This window comes from Triticum dicoccoides, chromosome 5A (genome assembly GCF_002162155.2).
Source record: "Triticum dicoccoides isolate Atlit2015 ecotype Zavitan chromosome 5A, WEW_v2.0, whole genome shotgun sequence".
Taxonomy (NCBI): Eukaryota; Viridiplantae; Streptophyta; class Magnoliopsida; order Poales; family Poaceae; genus Triticum; species Triticum dicoccoides.
In genome coordinates this window covers 491107544-491127895 of record NC_041388.1, presented here as the reverse complement: position 1 = coordinate 491127895, position 20352 = coordinate 491107544, and positions in this window count along the sequence as shown.

Below are 20352 nucleotides of genomic sequence, written 5' to 3'. Positions count from 1 at the left end.
AATTTTAGCTTTTCTTTATCAAATTAAACTTTGCATCAAAGTAGGTTGTCTAGATGTGCAACTAGGTGAGCAACCCATATGATGCAATAACAACAAGCATACAAGCAAGCAAGAGAAGTAACACTAAAGAGTTTGCACAAGTAAAGGTAGGAGATAACCAAGAGTGGATCCGGTGAAGACGAGGATGTGTTACCGAAATTCCTTCCTTTTGAGGGGAAGTACGTCTCCGTTAGAGCGGTGTGGAGGCACAATGCTCCCCAAGAAGCCACTAGGGCCACCGTATTCTCCTCACGCCCTCACACAATGCAAGATGCCGTGATTCCACTATTGGTGCCCTTGAAGGCGGCGACCGAACCTTTACAAACAAGGTTGGGGCAATCTCCACAACTTAATCGGAGGCTCCCAACAAAACCACGAAGCTTCACCACAATGGACTATGGCTCCGTGGTGACCTCAACCGTCTAGGGTGCTCAAACAACCAAGAGTAACAAGATCCGCTAGGGATGAGTGGGGGAATCGAAAATCCCTTGGTGGAAGTGTAGATCGGGGCCTTCTCAACCACTCCCGAGCAAATCAACAAGTTTGATTGGCTAGAGAGATAGATCGGGCGAAAATGGAGCTTGGAGCATTTAATGGAGCTTGAGCATTAATGGAGCTTGAGGAGGAAGAGGTGGGTCAAAGGGAAGAAGGGGGCCCCCTTTTATAGTGGGGGCAACAATCCAACTGTTGCCCCCACCAACCAGCCCCGCACAGGGCGGTACTACCGCTAAGAGGGGGCGGTACTACCGCTAGGTCAGCGGTATTGCCGCTCCAGCCAGCGGTACTGCCGCGCAGAGAAGAATAGTAGGGAATAGGACCCAGCGCGATACTACCGCGGTGCTAAGGGCGGTACTACCGCTCCTGAAGCGGTATTACCGCCTCTACAACGGCAACTAGTGCCACAAAACCCGACACGAGAAAAAGAGCCCTCGAGTCAAGGCGGTAGGAGCCAGACAGCCCAGCGGTACTACGGCAGCGGGGTCACGGGCGGTACTACCGTTGCGGAGCGGTACTGCTGCTTGTGACCCTTCGGCGGTACTACCGCTGGTAGTGCGGTACTACCGCTGGGACACAGAAGAGAGACAAGATCTCTCCAAAGAGGCTGAGGACGAGGCGGTGGTGCCAGGCACCCCAGCGGTACTACTGTTGTGGAGTCACGGGCGGTACTACCGCTGCGGAGCGGTACTGCCACTTGTGGCTCCTCAGCGGTACTACCGCTGGGTTGCGCGGTACTACCACTAGAACCGAGACAGGACATAGAAAAGAGGAGAGATCTCTTCTATGAAGTGGAAGAGCTCGGAGGGTGAGAAGCTGATGTGTACGTGTTGATTCCACCCATGCAATACCCCAGCGGACCCCCTCTTGATAGTACGGTGCCCTCTACGCAACTAGTCCACCGAGAGAGAAACGAAAGAGCTACACTGTCTTGAAAGACACTCCGAAGGGAAGAAAACGTCTCGTGCCAGGGATGAATCTGTGAACTACTCAAAGCACATGATTAGTCCACAAACATGTTGTCATCAATCACCAAAACTACCTTGAGAGAGATATGCCTCAACAATCTCCCCCTTTTTGGTGGATTGATAACAACTAGGGATTTGCACAAGGAAAAGATATAAACGTAAGAAAACTAAGAACTACAAAATATAGACAGGCTCCCCCAGAATGTGTGCACCTAGAAAGAGGAGCAAAAGGAAAGCAAGACACACACATCCGGATGAACAGTCCCCTATATTTTATAGTCCAACAATTCTAAGCACAAGATATATGAGAGAACAGTATATAAGAGGACAAGCATGCAACTCATAATATACTATAGTACTCGATAGACATAAGTAATAAGGTAGCGATAGGGAGCATATGTCTCACGGGCACCAAACCAAACCAAACAAAGACACCGAGAGAACACACAAGAAAACACAATACGACAAACTCAAAGCACGGCAACACAAATCCCCACATTCTCTCCCCCTTTGGCAGAGAGACACCAAAAAGGGAAAAGAGCGACGCTACGACTCCAGGTGATGGCAAGCTGAGGATCTCGAACATCACATCTCAGCGTGATCGCCTGCATCTCCATCGTTGGTCAAAAACTGCTCGGCGTCGGAGTCGGTCCAAGGGCAATGCTGATGAATCCACTCCTCCTCTTAAGTGATCTGACCCTCAGATCCACTGGCAACTATCGCTCCCATCTGACGCATGAGCTCCTTGTGGCGCACCCTGGCATGCTTCTCCACCACATGTGTCAAGTACTGACCATGAGACTCCATGCAGAAAAGCTTCTTCATCTTGTGTTTAACCTTCTTCGCCCATGAAGGTTCTGCACTAGAGGGCCCAAAGTCCTCCTCGTGATCATCAGTGGCAGCCCCACCCTCGGTCTCCATGGCATCAGCAGCAACCGCAGCAGACGGCCCCCCGGTTTGAGGCGTTGGGGTGACCCAATTGTCCTTCTTCCTCAGACGCTTGATCTCATGGGAAACCAAGTCCACAGTTTCCAGCATCACTCTGGGATAGATCTGTGCCCAGGCCCTCTCAATGAGCCTCATGATGAATGGACCATATATCGGGCACTTGCGCTCAGACACGGTAGAGAGAAGTTCAGACCACATGACATGAGAAATATCCAGGCTCTCTCCAGTGATTGCTTCCTTCTCATGCTGACAGAAAAGAAGCATGTCCACAATATAAGAGTGGACCATATCTAGATTCCCGATGCGAGGGAAGAGAGTCTCACGGAAGATACGATGAAGAATGTCCAAATACGGAGACATCTCATAGGTTTTCTTCTTAGTCACTGGGTTAACTTTCACAATGCAGTAGGGCCAGAGGGCTTGCTTGTGAGTGGACGTAGCATTGCGGTGAGGGCGGAAACCGATTGGAGTCTCAAGCCCATGATCCACCACATCAAGTAACTCCATGAAAGCCTTCCACTTGACGGAAAGCAGCTTGCCATTGGTCATCCATGTCAGAGTTCTATCGACATCCATCCCAAGATGAACGGTGGCAAAGAATTGAGCCACCAAATCTGCATCGAAATCCTTATTGAATTGCATGATCCTGAGAATGTCCAGCTGAGTGCACATCTGAAGGGCTTCGCCAAAGTACTCCGGGTCCTTCTCCATAGCATCAGTGTCAATGGAGCGAACATCAACAAAGAGATTCTTCTTGGCCTTGATCACATCAAAATAGATGGCAAACTGAAATCGGTTCCAGAACGGGCGGTTGACCAAAGTGGGTTCTTGGTCCATCTCATAGGGATTGCGGCGACGCCTTTCTCAAAACTCCTTGTTGGTCATCTCAGTCACGGACTTCCCTTTTGGCTTGGTGGCGAATCTCTTCGACTGCTGAGGAGGTGGAGGAACACTTGCGGATGCACCTGCTGGTGGCGGTTGGGTGCTAGAGGAACCACCGGCTGGCTCAGAGGTGCGGTAGCGTTTTGATGTAGCACGCCCGGGGTTGATACGACGAGCTTGATGCTCAGGATGATCATCACCTAGAGCCAAACACAAGAACACGCAAAACAACCAGAAAGAACGAGCATAAGCCAACAAACACACCAAAAAGGATCGAAGAAAAGGCAGAAACATGATGGAACTTGGCAGGCAGCGGTAGTACCGTGACATGCTCGCGGTAGTACCGCCCAAGCGGTAGTACCGCTCCAAAGAGAGCGGTAGTACCGCTCGAGGTCAAGCGGTAGTACCGCTCCAAAGAGAGCGGTAGTACCACTCGAGGCGGGGAAAGAACAGTTTCTTACTACCGTGGTCAGATCCGGCACTACCGGCCTGCCAAATTCAAAAATATTCCTACCAAACTCTAATCAAGATAGTCTAGTTGCCTTCTCCAACCTACTCATGCCTAGATTTAGCCAAAAATCTAGAGATGCAACCACCATTGCCCCTAAGAACAAGATCTGAAAAACAAGACAAAAGGAGAGAAGGAACGGGGGCAATACCGGCATCCATGGCAAGAGAACGAGGTGGGGATCGACTCCACCGAAGGAAATGGAGAGGGACGCCCTGGAGACGGAGATCCGCTGGAGCCCTCCCGCGGCGAGAGGAGGCTGGAGAGAGGAAGAGGAAAGAGGGGGCGAAGCGAATGGGTATGGGGGAGAAGAGACCTCCCCCTGCCCCGATATAACCCCCTGGTCCCGTCCCTCAGCGGTAGTACCGCGCTGGGGGGCGGTAGTACCGCTTATAAGCGGTAGTACCGCGCACCACCAGCGGTAGTACCGCCCAGTACGCCACGGCAACTGAACAACACGTCTTAGCTCGAGGAAAGAAAAAAACAAAATGGCAAGAAAAGAGAGCACACCAGCAAACGACCAAGACACACCTCTTCAAGAGAGGGCGGTGGCCGAGGCCACCTATGTTTGAGTCAAGAGGTATGGCGCCGCGAAGATTTTAACCTTGGGCCCATGACCAAAACTCGTCTTTGAAACACAAGTACCATCAACAATGGTAAGGTGAAAGACTTGATTCAATTTATGCATAATGGGGGGAGGGAGAGTTCATTGAGAGAACAACACTCCCCCTATGTCCATGCCTACACCTAAACTAGACAGCAAATTGAGCGTGGTGGGGTGTGCAAGGGTTCAAGCCACATTGCTCGAATCAATGATATTTAGCTCATGCCTTAACTCGCAAAATCTTGCTTCATCCAAGGGCTTCGTGAAAATATCTGCAAGGTTGTCATGAGTGTTGACATAGTTGAGCTCGATCTCTCATCACCTAATGTGATCCCGGATGAAGTGATATCGAATCTCAATATGCTTCGTCTTGAAGTGTTGCACCGGGTTGAGAGAGATCTTGATGGCACTTTCATTGTCACACCAAAGAGGCACTTTGTCACAAGTGACACCGTAATCCTTTAAAGTTTGCCTCATCCATAGGAGTTGTGCACAACAACTACCGGCTGCAACATACTCCGCCTCGGTGGACGAGAGAGACACACAACTTTGCTTTTTGGAAGACCAACTTACCAAAGAGCAACCAAGGAATTGGCACCCTCCGGAAGTGGACTTCCTATCCACTTTGTCTCTCGCCCAATCGGAGTCCGAGTACCCTACAAGCTTGAAGTTTGATCCTCTTGGGTACCATAAGCCAAAGTTTGGGGTATGAGCCAAATATCGAAAGATTCGTTTGACCGCCACATAGTGACTTTCCTTAGGTGCGGCTTGAAACCGTGCACAAATTCCCACACTCAACATGATATCCGGTCTAGATGCACAAAAGTAAAGCAAGAATCCAATCATGGAGCGATATACCTTTTGATCCACCACTTTACCATTGGGATCTAAGTCAAGTTGGCACTTGGTGGGCATTGGAGTGGAGGCCGGCTTGATGTCACTTAGCTTGAATCTCTTGAGCATGTCTTGAGTGTATTTGGATTGATTGATGAAGGTTCCTTCTCTTCTTTGCTTCACTTTGAACCCTAGAAAGAACTTCAACTCTCCCATGGAGGACATCTCGAACTTTGAGGTCATGAGAGCGGCAAATTCCTCATTGAAAGCTTTGTTAGGTGAACCAAAGATAATATCATCAACATATAATTGGCACACAAACAAATCCCCTTTGACCTTCTTAGTAAAAAGAGTGGGGTCGATTAGCCCAACTTCAAAACCACGGTCTTGTAACAACTCGGTAAGGTGGTCATACCATGCACGTGGGGCTTGTTTAAGGCCATAGAGTGCCTTATCGAGTTGATACACATGATCGGGAAAGTAGGGATCCTCGAACCCGGGGGGTTGCTTGACGTAAACCAATTCATTAATAGGACCATTAAGAAAAGCACTCTTCACATCCATTTGTTGTAACTTAAAGTTATGATGAGAAGCATATGCAATCAACATGCGAATGGATTCAAGATGAGCAACAGGGGCAAAGGTTTCACCGTAGTCGATACCCTCGACTTGGGAGTAGCCTTGTGCTACCAAACGAGCCTTGTTGCGAATGATAATCCCATGGGCATCTTGCTTGTTCTTAAATATCCACTTGGTTACAATGATATTGTGATTCCCGGTCGGTCTTGGAACCAATTTCCACACTTTGTTGCGCTCGAAGTTGTTGAGTTCTTCATGCATGGCATTGAGCCAATCCGGATCTTCTAGCGCCTCATAGACCTTGTGGGGTTCCACACAAGAGACAAACGCGTGATGCTCACAATAATTTGGTAATTGTCTACGAGTGCTTACCCCCTTTCTTAAGCTTCCAAGCACATTCGTCATGAGATGATCCTTGGTGGAGAGCTTGGAAGCAACCTTGGCGGCACGACGCTCTAATTCCTCCTCGGGGGTAAGATGAGGAGTGGTCACTTGATCATCTTGAGCATCGTCTTGGGCTTGTTCTTGTTCTTGAACTTGCTCAGAGGAGAGAACTTGACCTTGGGCATCACCTGATGTGTCAACACCGTCTTGAGCGTGATCTTGCCCTTGGTCATGTTCTTGAGGATGAGGGCCTTCATGTTGTTCTTCGGAAGCGTGTGGGCCTTGGGTTGGTGATGGCTCCACTTGAGTGGAGCTTTGTCCTTCTCCTTCGGCCACAAGGGGTTCCTCAATGGGTAGGATAAAGCCAACACCCATTCTTATTATGGCTTGGGGAGGAACTTCATCACCTACATCACAAGTGCCACTTTGCTCCACTTGGGAGCCGTTATTCTCATCAAACTCCACATTACACATCTCCTCAATAAGTCCCGTGGATTTATTGAGGACACGGTAAGCATGAGAGTTTGTAGCATAACCAACAAATATGCCCTCATAAGCTCTAGCCTCAAATTTAGACAACCGAACACCTTTCTTGAGAATGAAACACTTACACCCGAATACCCGGAAGTACTTGAGGTTGGGCTTGTTACCGGTGAGTATCTCATATGGAGTCTTGTTCAAGCCCTTGCGGAGGTAGAGCCGATTGGATGCATGACACGCGGTGTTGATGGCTTCGGCCCAAAAATTGTACGGAGGCTTGAACTCCGCCATCATGGTCCTTGCCGCATCCATCAACGTCCGGTTCTTCCTCTCCGCAACACCGTTTTGTTGAGGGGTGTAGGGTGCGGAATATTGATGCTTGATTCCCTCATCACTAAGAAACTCATCCAAGGTGTAGTTCTTGAACTCGGTGCCGTTGTCACTTCTTATTGTCAAGATCTTCGCATTGTGTTGACGTTGTGCTTCATTTGCAAAGTCAATGACGGTTTGTTGGGTCTCGCTCTTCCTCTTGAAGAAATACACCCACGTGTACCTTGAGTAGTCATCCACAATCACCAAGCAATACTTCCTACCTCCAAGACTATCGAAGGATGGAGGCCCAAAGAGATCCATGTGAAGGAGCTCCAAAGGCCTCTTTGAATAAATGATAGTCGTGGGAGGGTGAGCCTTCTCATGTAGCTTTCCTTCGATATAAGCACTGCAAGCACGATCTTTAGCAAAACTAACATTCGTAAGTCCACGGACATGGTCCCCCTTGAGGAGACTTTGCAAAGATCTCATATTGACATGGGCTAAACGGCGATGCCAAAGTCATCCCACATCAACTTCAGCCATTAGGCACGTCGCGGTCTTAGTGGGTCGCTCCGAAAAGTTAATCACATATAGACCGTTCTCGACATCCCAGCAAAGGCTACTTTAAGAGTCTTGCTCCACAAGAGGGCCACGGTATCGATATCAAAGAAAGTGGCAAAGCCCATGATTGCAAGTTGACGAACGGAAAGTAAATTGTATGCAAGGGACTCAACAAGGATGACCTTCTTGATCGTGAGATCATGAGAGATGGCCACCTTGCCAAGTCCCAATACCTTAGAAGATGAGGCGTCACCCCACTCAACATTGGTGTGCATAGATGGAACCTTGTGCACGTCCACCACCAAGTCCTTGCTTCCGGTCATATGATTTGTAGCTCCGCTATCGAGCAACCATGGTCCCCCACCGGAAGCAAACACCTACAAGAGATCAATGCTTGGTTTTAGGTACCCATTTTGTAATGGGTCCTTTGATGTTAGTAACAAGGGTCTTTGGAACCCAAATAGACCATTCAATTTATTCATGAAGAGAACCAACAAATTTGGCATAAACATGCCCATCACTAGCACGACATAACACATAAAAAGGATTAAACTCGCCGGCTTTGTTGGGAGGGGTGGCATTGCCCTTCTTGACATTGCCACCCTTTGCATTGTTCTTCTTCTTCTCCTCGGAGGCACTCTCTCCCTCCTTCACAAAGGTTTGCATGAGAGGAGGAGGTCGTTTGGTCTTGTCATTCTTCTTCTTGTTCTTGGAGTCAGGCACGTAACCAACCCCTTCCTTGGCCACAACTCCCTTTTGGTTGATCAAGAGATTGTTGAGGTTCTTCTTGCGTTGTATGCAAGTCGCAAGACCTCTCTCAAGTTGCCCCTTTATCTTAGCGTTCTCCTCAACGAGATGCACATGCTCACAACACGGGTTAGTAGCATTTGCATTATCAATTAACATCATACGAGGGAAAGTGGCCTTTTCCTTGGTTAGCTTTACTTGAAGTTGATCATGAGACTCTTTGAGTCTAGCATGAGCACCCTTCAAGACCTTGTGAGCCTTGTCAAGTAGATCAAACTTCTCTTTGAGTCTAGCAAGATCAACCTCAAGTTCGGCCTTCTCGGAGTTTAGCACATGAGAAACAATGAGGACATGATCATAATCTTTCTTTAACTTAGCATGATCAACGTTGTGTGACTCCTCAAGAGCCAAACAAAGACCACACTCTTCCACAAGAGCATTGGAAAGATCCGAAATCTGATCGGCATAGTCACGACTATGACCTTCCATCTTAGTGATGGTGTCTTCGTGAGCCTCGATCATGTCATTGGCTTCACCAAGTTGTTCCAAGAGAGCAGCAAAGTGCTTCTTGGATTTTCCCTTGAGTTTGCCCATAAAGGCCTCAAACTCATTAGCCTCCACATTAGCTCCCTCAAGTTCATTAATGCTATCTGTCAAAGAAGGATGATTAATGATGGTAGTTTTGATGTTGGGGGTTACCTTGTTGGTGACTTTAGCCACGAGGCACTTGGCGGTGATGCTCTCATTGGGTGAGTCGAAGAGAGACACCCGTGAAGTCATCGCAATGGAAACGGAGGCCATGGCAACCGACTCATGACCTTCATCATCGTCATCATCCTCATTGTACTCTTCTTGTACCACCAATGCCTTGGGAGGAGTCTTCTTGGTGAAGTTGCTCTTGTTGGGGAACGACTTGGCCTTGTCCATTCGGATGAGCTTTCCACCATTGTCTTCCCTATTCTCATATGGGCACTCCGCAAAAAAATTGTTGGGGAACACAGTAATTTCAAAAAATTTCCTACGCACACGCAAAATCATGGTGATGCATAGCAACGAGAGGGGAGAGTGTTGTCTACGTACCCACGCAGACCGACTGCGGAAGCGTTGACGCAACGTAGAGGAAGTAGTCGTACGTCTTCCCGATCCGACCGATCCAAGCACCGTTACTCCGGCACCTCCGAGTTCTTAGCACACGTACAGCTCGATGACGATCCCCGGGCTCCGATCCAGCAAAGCGTCGGGGAGGAGTTCCGTCAGCACGACGGCGTGGTGACGATCTTGACGTACTACTGCTGCAGGGCTTCGCCTAAGCACCGCTGCAATATTATCGAGGACTATAGTGGCTGGGGGCGCCGCACACCGGCTAAGGAATAGATCACGTGGATCAACTTGTGTTCATGGGGTGCCCCTTGCCTCAGTATATAAAGGATGGAGGAGGAGGAGGCCGGCCAAGGCTAGGTGCGGCCAGGATGTGGAGTCCTACTAGGACTCCAAGTCCTACTAGGACTCCAAGTCCTAGTAGGAGTCCACCAAGAGGGGAGGAAGGGAGAAGGAAGTGGAGGAGAAGGAGAGGTGGCCGGCCCCCTTTTCCCTAGTCCAATTCGGACTAGAGGGGAGGGGGGCGCAGCAGCCCCTTGGCCCTTTCTCCTCTTCCCACTAAAGCCCATCAAGGCCCATTGCTTCTCCCGTAACTACCCGGTACTCCAAAAAATACCCGAATCACTCGGAACCTTTGTGATGTCCGAATATAGTCGTACAATATATCGATCTTTACGTCTCGACCATTTCGAGACTCCTCGTCATGTCCCCGATCTCATCCGGAACTCCGAACTCCTTCGGTACATCAAAACTCATAAACTCATAATATAACTGTCATCGAAACCTTAAGCGTGCGGACCCTACAGGTTCGAGAACAATGTAGACATGACCGAGAGACGTCTCCAGTAAATAACCAATAGCGGGACCTGGATGCCCATATTGGCTCCTACATATTCTACGAAGATCTTTATCGGTCAGACCGCATAACAACATACGTTGTTCCCTTTGTCATCGGTATGTTACTTGCCCAAGATTCGATCGTCGGTATCTCAATACCTAGTTCAATCTCGTTACCGACAAGTCTCTTTACTCGTTCTGTAATACATCATCTCACAACTAACTTATTAGTTGTAATGCTTGCAAGGCTTATGTGATGTGCATTACCGAGAGGGTCCAGAGATACCTCTCCGACAATCGGAGTGACAAATCCTAATCTCGAAATACGCCAACCCAACATCTACCTTTGGAGACACCTGTAATGCTCCTTTATAATCACCCAGTTACGTTGTGACGTTTGGTAGCACCCAAAGTGTTCCTCCGGCAAACGGGAGTTGCATAATCTCGTAGTCATAGGAACATGTATAAGTCATGAAGAAAGCAATAGCAACATACTAAACGATCGGGTGCTAAGCTAATGGAATGGGTCATGTCAATCAGATCATTCAACTAATGATGTGACCTCATTAATCAAATAACAACTCTTTGTCTATGGTTAGGAAACATAACCATCTTTGACTAACGAGCTAGTCAAGTAGAGGCATACTAGTGACACTCTGTTTGTTTATGTATTCACACATGTATTATGTTTCCGGTTAATACAATTCTAGCATGAATAATAAACATTTATCATGAAATAAGGAAATAAACAATAACTTTATTATTGCCTCTAGGGCATATTTCCTTCAGTCTCCCACTTGCACTAGAGTCAATAATCTAGTTCACATCGCTATGTGATTAACACCAATAGTTCACATCTTTATGTGATTGGTTCACATCTCTATGTGACTAACACCCAAAGGGTTTACTAGATTCAATAATCTAGTTCACGTCGCTATGTGATTAACACCCAAAGAGTGATCATGTTTTGCTTGTGAGAGAAATTTAGTCAACGGGCCTGCCAAATTCAGATCCGTATGTATTTTGCAAAATTCTATGTCTACAATGCTCTGCACGGAGCTACTCTAGCTAATTGCTCCCACTTTCAATATGTATCTAGATCGAGACTTAGAGTCATCCAGATCAGTGTGAAAACTTGCATCAACGTAACTTTTTACGATGAACCTTTTTGTCACGTCCATAATCGAGAAACATATCCTTATTTCACTAAGGATAATTCTGACCGCTGTCCAGTGATCTACTCCTAGATCACTATTGTACTCCCTTGCCAAAACTAGTGTAGGGTATACAATAGGTATGGTACACAACATGGCATACTTTATAGAACCTATGGCCAAGGCATAGGGAATGACTTTCATTCTCATTCTATTTTCTGCCGTGGTCGGGCTTTGAGTCTTACTCAACTTCACACCTTGTAACACAGGCAAGAATTCTTTCTTTGACTGTTCTATTTTGAACTACTTCAAAATATTGTCAAGGTATGTACTCATTGAAAAAACTTATCAAGCGTCTTGATCTATGTTGGGGGTTACCTTGTTGGTGACTTTAGCCATGAGGCACTTGGCGGTGATGCTCTCATTGGGTGAGTCGAAGAGAGACACCCGTGAAGTCATCGCAATGGCAACGGAGGCCATGGCAACCGACTCATCACCTTCATCATCGTCATCATCCTCATTGTACTCTTCTTGTACCACCAATGCCTTGGGAGGAGTCTTCTTGGTGAAGTTGCTCTTGTTGGGGAACGACTTGGCCTTGTCCATTCGGATGAGCTTTCCACCATTGTCTTCCCTCTTCTCATATGGGCACTCCGCAAAAAAATTGTTGGGGAACGCAGTAATTTCAAAAAATTTCCTACGCACACGCAAGATCATGGTGATGCATAGCAACGAGAGGGGAGAGTGTTGTCTATGTACCCACGCAGACCGACTGCGGAAGCGTTGACGCAACGTAGAGGAAGTAGTCGTATGTCTTCCCGATCCGACCGATCCAAGCACCGTTACTCCGGCACCTCCGAGTTCTTAGCACACGTACAGCTCGATGACGATCCCCGGGCTCCGATCCAGCAAAGCGTCGGGGAGGAGTTCTGTCAGCATGACGGCGTGGTGACGATCTTGACGTACTACTGCTGCAGGGCTTCGCCTAAGCACCGCTGCAATATTATCGAGGACTATAGTGGCTGGGGGCGCCGCACACGGCTAAGGAATAGATCACGTGGATCAACTTGTGTTCATGGGGTGCCCCTTGCCTCATTATATAAAGGATGGAGGAGGAGGAGGCCGGCCAAGGCTAGGTGCGGCCAGGATGTGGAGTCCTATTAGGACTCCAAGTCCTAGTAGGAGCCCACCAAGAGGGGAGGAAGGGAGAAGGAAGTGGAGGAGAAGGAGAGGTGGCCGACCCCCTTTTCCCTAGTCCAATTCGGACTAGAGGGGAGGGGGGGCGCAGCAGCCCCTTGGCCCTTTCTCCTCTTCCCACTAAAGCCCATCAAGGCCCATTGCTAGAGGGGAGGGGGGGCGCAGCAGCCCCTTGGCCCTTTCTCCTCTTCCCACTAAAGCCCATCAAGGCCCATTGCTTCTCCCGTAACTACCCGGTACTCCAAAAAATACCCGAATCACTCGGAACATTTCCGATGTCCGAATATAGTCGTCCAATATATCGATCTTTACGTCTCGACCATTTCGAGACTCCTCGTCATGTCCCCGATCTCATCCGGAACTCCGAACTCCTTCGGTACATCAAAACTCATAAACTCATAATATAACTGTCATCGAAACCTTAAGCGTGCGGACCCTACGGGTTCGAGAACAATGTAGACATGACCGAGACACGTCTCCAGTCAATAACCAATAGCGGGACCTGGATGCCCATATTGGCTCCTACATATTCTACGAAGATCTTTATCGGTCAGACCGCATAACAACATACGTTGTTCCCTTTGTCATCGGTATGTTACTTGCCCGAGATTCGATCGTCGGTATCTCAATACCTAGTTCAATCTCGTTACCGGCAAGTCTCTTTACTCGTTCCGTAATACATCATCTCACAACTAACTTATTAGTTGTAATGCTTGCAAGGCTTATGTGATGTGCATTACCGAGAGGGCCCAGAGATACCTCTCCGACAATCGGAGTGACAAATCCTAATCTCGAAATACGCCAACCCAACATCTACCTTTGGAGACACCTGTAATGCTCCTTTATAATCACCCAGTTACGTTGTGACGTTTGGTAGCACCCAAAGTGTTCCTCCGGCAAACGGGAGTTGCATAATCTCGTAGTCATAGGAACATGTATAAGTCATGAAGAAAGCAATAGCAACATACTAAACGATCGGGTGCTAAGCTAATGGAATGGGTCATGTCAATCAGATCATTCAACTAATGATGTGACCTCGTTAATCAAATAACAACTCTTTGTCTATGGTTAGGAAATATAACCATCTTTGATTAACGAGCTAGTCAAGTAGAGGCATACTAGTGACACTCTGTTTGTTTATGTATTCACACATGTATTATGTTTCCGGTTAATACAATTCTAGCATTAATAATAAACATTTATCATGAAATAAGGAAATAAATAATAACTTTATTATTGCCTCTAGGGCATATTTCCTTCAGTCTCCCACTTGCACTAGAGTCAATAATCTAGTTCACATCGCTATGTGATTAACACCAATAGTTCACATCTTTATGTGATTGGTTCACATCTCTATGTGACTAACACCCAAAGGGTTTACTAGATTCAATAATCTAGTTCACATCGCTATGTGATTAACACCCAAAGAGTGATCATGTTTTGCTTGTGAGAGAAATTTAGTCAACGGGCCTGCCAAATTCAGATCCGTATGTATTTTGCAAAATTCTATGTCTACAATGCTCTGCACGGAGCTACTCTAGCTAATTGCTCCCACTTTCAATATGTATCTAGATCGAGACTTAGAGTCATCCAGATCAGTGTGAAAACTTGCATCGACGTAACTTTTTACGACGAACCTTTTTGTCACGTGCATAATCGAGAAACATATCCTTATTTCACTAAGGATAATTCTGACCGCTGTCCAGTGATCTACTCCTAGATCACTATTGTACTCCCTTGCCAAAACTAGTGTAGGGTATACAATAGGTATGGTACACAACATGGCATACTTTATAGAACCTATGGCCAAGGCATAGGGAATGACTTTCATTCTCATTCTATTTTCTGCCGTGGTCGGGCTTTGAGTCTTACTCAACTTCACACCTTGTAACACAGGCAAGAATTCTTTCTTTGACTGTTCTATTTTGAACTACTTCAAAATATTGTCAAGGTATGTACTCATTGAAAAAACTTATCAAGCGTCTTGATCTATCTCTATAGATCTTGATGCTCAATATGTAAGCAGCTTCACTGAAGTCTTTCTTTGAAAAACTCCTTTCAAACACTCCTTTATGCTTTACAGAATAATTCTACATTATTTCCGATCAACAATATGTCATTCACATATACTTATCAGAAATGCTGTAGTGCTCCCACTCACTTTCTTGCAAATACAGGCTTCACCGTAAGTCTGTATAAAACTATATGCTTTGATCAACTCATCAAAGCGTATATTCCAACTCCGAGATGCTTGCACCAGTCCACAGATGGATCGCTGGAGCTTGCACATTTTGTTAGCACCTTTCGGATTGACAAAACCTTTTGGTTGCATCATATACAACTCTTCTTTAATAAATCCATTAAGGAATGCAGTTTTGTTTATCCATTTGCCAGATTTCATAAAATGCGGCAATTACTAACATGATTCGGACAAACTCAAGCATAGATACGAGTGAGAAGCTCTCATCATAGTCAACACTTTGAACTTGTCGAAAACCTTTTTGCGATAATTCTAGCTTTGTAGATAGTAACACTACTATCAGCGTCCGTATTCCTCTTGAAGATCCATTTATTCTCAATTGCTTGTCGATCATCGGGCAAGTCAACCAAAGTCCAAACTTTGTTCTCATATATGGATCATATCTCAGATTTCATGGCCTCAAACCATTTCGCGGAATCTGGGCTCATCATCGCTTCCTCATAGTTCGCAAGTTCGTCATGGTCTAGTAACATGACTTCCAGAACAGGATTACCGTACCACTCTGGTGCGGATCTCACTCTGGTTTACCTACGAGATTCAGTAGTAACTTGATCTGAAGTTTCATGATCATCATCATTAGCTTCCTCACTAATTGGTGTAGGTGTCACAGAAACCGATTTCTGTGATGTACTAATTTCCAATTAGGGAGAAGGTACAATTACCTTATCAAGTTCTACTTTCCTCCCACTCACTTCTTTCGAGAGAAACTCCTTCTCCAGAAAGTTTCCGAATTTAGCAACAAAAGTCTTGCCTTCGGATCTGTGATAGAAGGTGTATCCAATAGTTTCCTTTGGATATCCTATGAAGATTTACTCCGATTTGAGTTTGAGCTTATCAGGATGAAACTTTTTCATATAAGCATCGCAACCCCAAACTTTAAGAAACGACAACTTTGGTTTCTTGCCAAACCATAGTTCATACGGTGTCGTCTCAACAGATTTAGATGGTGCCCTTTTAACGTGAATGCAGCTGTCTCTAATGCATAACCCCAAAATGATAGTGGTAGATCGGTAAGAGACATCATAGATCGCACCATATCTAATAAAGTACGGTTATGACGTACGGACACACCATTACATTGTGGTGTTCCAGGTGGCGTGAGTAGTGAAACTATTTCACATTGTTTTTAACTGAAGGCCAAACTCGTAACTCAAATACTCTTCTCTATGATCAGATCGTAGAAACTTTATTTTCTTGTTACGATGATTTTTCACTTCACTCTGAAATTCTTTGAACTTTTCAAATGTTTCAGACTTATGTATCATCAAGTAGATATACTCATATTTGCTCAAATCATCTGTGAAGATCAGAAAATAATGATACTTGTCGCGAGCCTCAATATTCATCGGACCACATACATCAATATGTATGATTTCCAACAAATTTGTTGCTCGCTCCATTTTTTCGAAGAACGGAGTCTTAGTCATCTTGCCCATGAGGCATGGTTCGCAAGCATCAACTGATTCATAATCAAGTGATTCCAAAATCCCATCAGCATGGAGTTTCTTCATGCGCTTTACACTAATATGACCTAAACGGCAGTGCTACAAATAAGTTGCACTATCATTATTAACTTTGCATCTTTTGGTTTCAATATTATGATTATGTGTATCACTACTATCGAGATCCAACGAACTATTTTCATTGGGTGTGTAACCATATAAGGTTTTATTCATGTAAACAGAACAACAATTTATTCTCTTACTTAAATGAATAACTGTATTACAATAAACATGATCAAATCATATTCATGCTTAACGCAAACACCAAATAACACTTATTCAGGTTCAACACTAATCCCGAAAGTATAGGGAGTGTGCGATGATGATCATATCAATCTTGGAACCACTTCCAACACACATCATCACTTCACCCTTAACTAGTCTCTGTTTATTCTGCAACTCCCGTTTTGAGTTACTAATCTTAGCAACTGAACTAGTATCAAATACTGAGGGTTGCTATAAACACTAGTAAAGTACACATCAATAACATGTATATCGAATATACTTATGTTCACTTTGCCATCCTTCTTATCTGCCAATCACTTGGGGTAGTTCCGCTTCCAGTGACCAGTCCCTTTGCAGTAGAAACACTTAGTCTCAGGCTTTAGGACCAGACTTGGGCTTCTTCACTTGAGCAGCAACTTGCTTGCTGTTCTTCTTGAAGTTCCCTTTCTTCCCTCTGCCCTTTTCTTGAAACTAGTGGTCTTGTCTACCATCAACGCTTGATGTTTTTATCGATTTCTACCTTCATCAATTTCTGCATTACGAAGAGCTTGGGAATCGTTTCCGTTATCCCTTGCATATCATAGTTCATCACGAAGTTCTAATAACTTGGTGATGGTGACTAGAGAATTCTGTCAATCACTATCTTATCTGGAAGATTAACTCCCACTTGATTCAAGCGATTGTAGTACTCAGACAATCTGAGCATATGCTCACTAGTTGAGCGATTCTCCTCCATCTTTTAGCTATAGAACTTGTTGGAGACTTCATATCTCCCAACTCGGGTATTTGCTTGAAATATTAACTTCAACTCCTGGAACATCTCATATCCTCCATGACGTTCAAAACATCTTTGAAGTCCCGATTCTAAGCCATTAAGCATGGTGCACTAAACTATCAAGTAGTCATCATATTGAGCTAGCCAAACGTTCATAACGTCTGCATCTGCTCCTGCAATAGGTCCGTCACCTAGCGGTGCATCAAGGACATAATTCTTCTGTGCAGCAATGAGGATAAACCTCAGATCACGGATCCAATCCACATCATTGCTACTAACATCTTTCAACACAATTTTCTCTAGGAACATATCAAAATAAACACAGGGAAGCAACAACGCGAGCTATTGATCTACAACATAATTTGCAAAATACTACCAGGACTAAGTTCATGATAAATTTAAGTTCAATTAATCATATTACTTAAGAACTCCCACTTAGATAGACATCCCTCTAATCCTCTAAGTGATTACGTGATCCAAATCAACTAAACCATGTCCGATCATCACGTGAGATGGAGTAGTTTCATTGGTGAACATCATTATGTTGATCATATCTACTATATGATTCACGCTCGACCTTTCGGTCTCCGTGTTCCGAGGCCATATCTGTATATGCTTGGCTCGTCAAGTATAACCTGAGTATTCCGCGTGTGCAACTGTTTTGCACCCATTGTATTTGAACGTAGAGCCTATCACACCCGATCATCACGTGGTGTCTCAGCACGAAGAACTTTCACAACGGTGCATACTCAGGGAGAACACTTCTTGATAATTTAGTGAGAGATCATCTTATAATGCTACCGTCAATCAAAGCAAGATAAGATGCATAAAAGATAAACATCACATGCAATCAATATAAGTGATATGATATGGCCATCATCATCTTGTGCCTGTGATCTCCATCTCCGAAGCACCGTCATGATCACCATCGTCATCGGCGCGACACCTTGATCTCCATCGTAGCATCGTTGTCGTCTCGCCAATCTTATGCTTCTACGACTATCACTACCGCTTAGTAATAAAGTAAAGCATTACATCGCGATTGCATTGCATACAATAAAGCGACAACCATATGGCTCCTGCCATTTGCCGATAACTCGGTTACAAAACATGATCATCTCATACAATAAAATTTAGCATCATGTCTTGGCCATATCACATCACAACATGCCCTGCAAAAACAAGTTAGACGTCCTCTACTTTGTTGTTGCAAGTTTTATGTGGCTGCTACGGGCTTAAGTAAGAAACAATCTCACCTACGCATCAAAACCACAATGATAGTTTGTCAAATAGACTCCGTTTTAACCTTCGCAAGGACCGGGCGTAGCCACACTTGGTTCAACTAAAGTTGGAGAGACAGTCGCCCGCAAGCCACCAATGTGCAAAGCACGTCGGGAGAACCGGTCTCGCGTAAGCGTACGCGTAATGTTGTTCCGGGTCGTCTCGTCCAACAATAGCACCGAACCAAAGTATGACATGCTGGTAAGCAGTATGACTTCTATCGCCCACAACTCACTTGTGTTCTACTCGTGCATATAACATCAAACCATAAAACCTAGGCTCTGATGCCACTGTTGGGGAACGCAGTAATTTCAAAAAAATTCCTACGCACACGCAAGATCATGGTGATGCATAGCAACGAGAGGGGAGAGTGTTGTCTACGTACCCACGCAGACCGACTGCGGAAGCGTTGACGCAACATAGAGGAAGTAGTCGTACGTCTTCCCGATCCGACCGATCCACGCACCGTTACTCCGGCACCTCCGAGTTCTTAGCACACGTACAGCTCGATGACGATCCCCAGGCTCCGATCCAGCAAAGTGTCGGGGAGGAGTTCCGTCAGCACGGCGGCGTGGTGACGATCTTGACGTACTACTGCTGCAGGGCTTCGCCTAAGCATCGCTGCAATATTATCGAGGACTATAGTGGCTGGGGGCGCCGCACACGGCTAAGGAATAGATCACGTGGATCAACTTGTGTTCATGGGATGCCCCTTGCCTCAGTATATAAAGGATGGAGGAGGAGGAGGCCGGCCAAGGCTAGGTGCAGCCAGGATGTGGAGTCCTACTAGGACTCCAAGTCCTAGTAGGAGTCCACCAAGAGGGGAGGAAGGGAGAAGGAAGTGGAGGAGAAGGAGAGGTGGCCGGCCCCCTTTTCCCTAGTCCAATTTGGACTAGAGGGGAGGGGGGGCGCAGCAGCCCCTTGGCCCTTTCTCCTCTTCCCACTAAAGCCCATCAAGGCCCATTGCTTCTCCCGTAACTACCCGGTACTCCAAAAAATACCCGAATCACTCGGAACCTTTCCGATGTCCGAATATAGTCGTCCAATATATCGATCTTTACGTCTCGACCATTTCGAGACTCCTTGTCATGTCCCCGTTCTCATCCGAGACTCCGAACTCCTTAGGTACATAAAAACTCATAAAATCATAATATAAGTGTCATCGAAACCTTAAGCGTGCGGACCCTACGGGTTCGAGAACAATGTAGACATGACCGAGACATGTCTCCGGTCAATAACCAATAGCGGGACCTGGATGCCCATATTGGCTCCTACATATTCTACGAAGATCTTTATCGGTCAGACCGCATAACAACATACGTTGTTCCCTTTGTCATCGGTATGTTACTTGCCCGAGATTCGATCGTCGGTATCTCAATACCTAGTTCAATCTCGTTACCGGCAAGTCTCTTTACTCGTTCCGTAATACATCATCTGACAACTAACTTATTAGTTGTAATGCTTGCAAGGCTTATGTGATGTGCATTACCGAGAGGGCCCAGAGATACCTCTCCGACAATCGGAGTGACAAATCCTAATCTCGAAATATGCCAACCCAACATCTACCTTTTGAGACACCTGTAATGCTCCTTTATAATCACCCAGTTACGTTGTGACGTTTGGTAGCACCCAAAGTGTTCCTCCGGCAAACGGGAGTTGCATAATCTCATAGTCATAGGAAC